Source organism: Salvelinus sp. IW2-2015, linkage group LG20, assembly GCF_002910315.2.
Source record: "Salvelinus sp. IW2-2015 linkage group LG20, ASM291031v2, whole genome shotgun sequence".
In the NCBI taxonomy this organism is placed as follows: Eukaryota; Metazoa; Chordata; class Actinopteri; order Salmoniformes; family Salmonidae; genus Salvelinus; species Salvelinus sp. IW2-2015.
Window position 1 is genome coordinate 40,823,532 of NC_036860.1, and position 5,763 is coordinate 40,829,294.

Sequence of the window (5,763 nt, forward strand, 5' to 3'; positions counted from 1 at the left end):
TGGGAGGCTTGGTTTGAAATAAATGAAAGACAGTCACATAATCGTCTTTTATGACTCATTAATGATTACCTGAGTGCAAAGGAACTACTGTAAGGTAAAACGCATATTTCCCAAAGTTTCCCAGCAGTGCCATTCAAATAGTTCAACATACCAAGTGAATTTCCACTGAGAACATTGTGAGTGTACATATTGTATAAAGAAACTCCCGTTTTAGGAAGCTAATTTGAATAATTGTGGGTCAGTGTGTACTAGTGTTTTAGAAGGTACCATGAAATGCAGTCCAAACATGTTGTGACATTCTGCTAAACATTGTAGTACACATGGAACCAAGAGGCTTTGTCATTTTATATTTATAGTTCAGATATGATATAACTCTACTAGAGTGGTAATAGTAAGCCTATGATATTAAGCTATACAAGAATGCAAGCTTGTCCTTCAAAAAGTCCATTACTGGGGTCGTTGCTGGGATCGTTGGTCGGGCAAGTTGTTTCTGATAACCATATTGTTTACTGCAGTTTTCTTTGATAACAAATGTCAACAGGGCAGGCAAAGGTTAACCAGGACTCTGCTTTTCATGTGTCATTATTATGCAAGCTGTCAACATATCTCTATAGCCTACACATAACAGCCTACAGTGCAATCGGAAAATATTCAGACCCTTTGATTTCTTCCACATTTTGTTACGTTACAGCCTTATTCTAAAATTGATTAAATTATATATTTTCCTCCTCATCAATCTACACACAATACCCCATAATGACAAAGKAAAAACAGGTTTAGACATTTTTGCAAATTCATTAAAAAGAATAAACTGAAGTAACTTATTTACATAAGCATTCAGACCCTTTGCTATGAGACTCGAAATTGAGCTCAGGTGCATCTTGTTTCCATTGATCATCCTTGAGATGTTTCTACAAGTTGATTGGAGTCCACCTGTGGTAAATTCAATTGACTGTACATGATTTGGAAAGGTACACACCTGTCTATATAAGGTCCAATAGTTGACGGTGCATGTCAGAGCATCAACAAAGCCATGAGGGCGAAGGAATTGTCCGTGGAGCTCTGAGACAGGATTGTATCAAGGCACAGATCTGGGGAAGTGGTAGCAAAACACTTCTGCAGCATTGACGGTCCCCAAGAACCCAGTGGCCTCCATCATTCTTAAATGGAAGAAGTTTGGAACCACCAAGACTTCCTAGAGCTGGGCAATCAGGGGAGAAGGACCTTGGTCAGGGAGGTGACCGAGAAGCCGATGGTCACTCTGACAGAGCTCCAGAGTTCCTCTGTGGAGATGGGAGTTCTGCAGCACTCCATGAATTAGGCCTTTATGGTAGAGTGGCCAGACAGAAGCCACTCCTCAGTAAAAGGCACATGACAGCCCGCTAGGAATTTGCCAAAAGGCATCTAAAGGACTCTCAGACCATGAGAAACAAGATTCTCTGGTCTGATGAAACCAAGATTGAACTCTTTAGCCTGAATGACATGCGTCACGTCTGGAGGAAACCTCGCACCATCCTTGTGGTGAAGCATGGTGGTGGCAGCATCATGCTGTGGGGATGTTTTTCAACGGCAGGGACTGGGAGACTAGTCAGGATTGAGGGAAAGATGAACAGAGCAAAGTACAAAGAGATCCTTGATGATAACCTGCTCCAGAGCYCWRAGGASCTCAGARTGGGYCGAAGGTTCACCTTCCAACAGGACAACGACCCTAAGCACACAGCCAAGACAATGCAGGAGTGGTTTTTTMATTTTTTTATTTCACCTTTATTTAACCAGGTAGGCTAGTTGAGAACAAGTTCTCATTTACAACTGCGACCGGGCCAAGATAAAACAAAGCAGTGCGACACAAACAACAACACAGAGTTAAACATTGAATAAACAAACATACAGTCAATTACACAATTGAAAAAAAGTATATATACAGTGTGTGCAAATGAGGTAAGATAAGGGAGGTAAGGCAATAAATAGCTAAATAATTACAATTTAGCAAATAAACACTGGAGTGATAGATGTGCAGAAAATGAATGTCGGGCTTTGGTGACAAAACGGATGGCACTGTGATAGACTGCATCTAATTTGCTGAGTAGAGTGTTGGAGGCTATTTTGTAAATGACATCGCCGAAGTAGAGATACTGGGGTGCAAAGGAGCAAAAATAAATAACAGTATGGGGATGAGGTGGTTGGATGGGCTATTTACAGATGGGCTATGTACAGGTGCAGTGATCTGTGAGCTGCTCTGACAGCTGGTGCTTAACGTTAGTGAGGGAGATATGAGTCTCCTGCTTCAGTGATTTTTGCAATTTGTTCCAGTCATTGGCAGCAGAGAACTGGAAGGAAAGGCGGCCAAAGGAGGAATTGGCTTTGAAATATACCTGCTGGAGCGCATGCTACGGGTGGGTGCTGCTATGGTGACCAGTGAGCTGAAATAAGGCAGGGCTTTACCTAGCAAAGACTTATAGATGACCTGGGGCCAGTGGGTTTGGTGATGAATATGAAGCGATGGCCAACCAACGAGAGRGTACAGGTTGCAGTGGTGGGTAGTATATGGGGCTTTGGTGACAAAACGGATGGCACTGTGATAGACTGCATCCAATTTGCTGAGTAGAGTGTTGGAGGCTATTTTGTAAATTACATCGCCGAAGTCAAGGATCGGCAGGATCGGCAGTTTTATGAGGGTATGTTTGGCAGCATGAGTGAAGGATGCTTTGTTGCAAAATAGGAAGCCGATTCTAGATTTAATTTTGGATTGGAGATGCTTAATGTGAGTCTGGAAGGAGAGTTTACAGTCTAACCAGACACCTAGGTATTTGTAGTTGTCCACATATTCTAACTCAGAAACGTCCAGAGTAGTGATGCTGGACAGGCGGGCAGGTGCGAGCTGCGATCAGTTGAAGAGCATGCATTTAGTTTAATTTGCATTTAAGAGCAGTTGGAGGCCATGGAAGAAGAGTTGTATGGCATTGACGCTTTTCTGGAGGTTAGTTAACACAGTGTCCAAAGAAGGGCCAGCAGTATACAGAATGGTGTCGTCTGCGTAGAGGTGGATCAGAGAATCACCAGCAGCAAGAGCGACATCATTGATGTGTATACAGAGAAAAGAGTCGGCCCGGGAATGGAACCCTGTGGCACCCCCATAGAGACTGCCAGAGGTTCGGACATCAGGCCCTCCGATTTGACACACTGAACTCTGTCTGAGAAGTAGTTGGTGAACCAGGCGAGGCAGTCATTTGAGAAACCAAGGCTGTTGAGTCTGCCGATAAGATTGTGGTGATTGACAGCGTCGAAAGCCGTGGCCAGGTCGATGAATACAGCTGCACAGTATTGTCTCTTATCGATGGCGGTTATTATATCATTTAGAACCTTGAGCGTGGCTGAGGTGCACCCATGACCAGCTCGGAAAACAGATTGCATAGCGGAGAAGGTACGGTGYGATTCGAAATGGTCGGTGATCTGTTTGTATACTTGGCTTTCGAAGACCTTAGTAAGGCAGGGTAGGATAGATATAGGTCTGTAGCAGTTTGTGTATAGAGTGTCTCCCCCTTTGAAGAGGGGGATGACCGCGGCAGCTTTCCAATCTTTGGGGATCTCAGACGATACGAAAGAGAGGTTGAACAGGCTAGTAATAGGGGTTGCAACAATTTCAGCTGATAATTTTAGAAAGAGAGGTTCCAGATTGTCTAGCCCTGCTGATTTATTAGGGGTCCAAGCCAATCAGGATAGCAGCTAGCTAGCTGCGATTATCCAGGTGAAGAGGTTCAGAGCTTGCGGTAGGAATCCGGAGAGAAGGAGTCCGGAGAAAAGGAGTCCGATAAGCTCTGGGTTGAATCACGCTGTGCAGACTGGCAGGAGATGTCTGGGCTAAAGGTTAGCTGATGACCACTAGCAGTGGCTAGCTGACTACTAGCTAGTAGCTAGTTAGCTGGCTAGCTTCTGTTGGGGGATCCGGTTCTAAAGTAAAGAAAATAGCAGATCCATACCACATTGGGTGAGGCGGGTTGCAGGAGAGTATGTTGAAGTTGGGGTTAAGAAAAATATAAAAAATATATGCGAAGAAAAAAGATATAAAAAGATATATATAAAGATAAATACACGGGATGCGACAAGACGAAGACAAAAGACATCTGACTGCTACGCCATCTTGGATTGGCTTTGGGACAAGCCTCTGAATATCCTTCAGTGGCCCAGCCAGCCTGGACTTGAACCCAATCGAACATCAGGAGAGACCTGAAAATAGCTGTGCAGCGTCGCTCCCCATCCAACCTGACAGAGCTTGAGAGGATCTGCAGAGAAGAATGGGAGAAACTCCCCAAAATATCATCAAATCGCCGAATTTATTATTATAGCCCTTCTTACATCAGCTGATATCTCAAAGTGTTGTACAGAAACCCAGCCTAAAACCCAAACAGCAAGCAATGCAGGTGTAGAAGCACGGTGGCTAGGAAAAACTCCTAGAAAGGCTAAAACCTAGGAAGAAACCTAGAGAGGACCAGACTATGAGGGTGGCCAGTCCTCTTCTGGCTGTGCCGGGTGAGATTATAACAGAACATGACCAAAGATGTTCAAATGTTCATAAACGACCAGCATGGTCAAATAATAATAATCACAGTAGTTGTCGAGGGTGTAGCAAGTCAGCACCTCAGGAGTAAATGTCAGTTGGCTTTTCATAGCCGATCATTAAGAGTATCTCTACCGCTTCTGCGGTCTCAATAGAGTTGAAAACAGCAGGTCTGGGACAGGTAGCACGTCCGGTGAACAGGTCAGGGTTCCATAGCTGCAGGCAGAACAGTTGAAACTGGAGCAGCAGCACGGCCAGGTGGACTGGGGACAGCAAGGAGTCATCATGCCAGGTTGTCCTGAGCCATGGTCCTAGGGCTCAGGTCCTCCGAAAGAGAGAAAGAGAGAATTAGAGAGAGCATACTTAAATTCACACAGGACACCGGATAAGACAGGAGAAGTACTCCAGATATAACAAACTGACCCTAGCCCCCCGCACAAAACTACTGCAGGTTAAATACTGGAGGCTGAGACAGGAGGGGTCAGGAGACACGGTGGCCCAATCCGATGATACCCCCAGACAGGGCCAAACAGGAAGGATATAACCCCACCCACTTTGCCAAAGCACAGCCCCCACACCACTAGAGGGATATCTTCAACCACCAACTTACCATCCTGAGACAAGGCGGAGTATAGCCCACAAAGATCTCCGCCACGGCACAACCCAAGGGGGGCGCCAACCCAGACAAGAAGATCACGTCAGTGACTCAACCCACTCAAGTGACGCACCCTCCTAGGGACGGCATGAAAGAGCACCAGTAAGCCAGTGACTCAGCCCCTGTAATAGGGTTAGAGGCCAGTGGAGAGAGGGAAACCGGCCGGTTGCTCCAGAGCCTTTCCGTTCACCTTCACACTCCTGGGCCAGACTACACTCAATCATATGACCAACTGAAGAGATGAGTCTTCAGTAAAGACTTATAAGTTGAGACCGAGTCTGTGTCTCTCACATGGGTAGGCAGACCATTCCATAAAAATGGAGATCTATAGGAGAAAGCCCTGCCTCCAGCTGTTTGCTAGGGACAATTAGGAGGCCGGCGTCTTGTGACCGTAGCGTACGTGTAGGTATGTACGGCAGGACCAAATCGGAAAGATAGGTAGGAGCAAGCCCATGTAATGCTTTGTAGGTTAGCAGTAGAACCTTGAAATCAGCCTTGCCTTAACAGGAAGGGAGGGAGGCTAGCACTGGAGTAATATGATCAAATTTCTGGT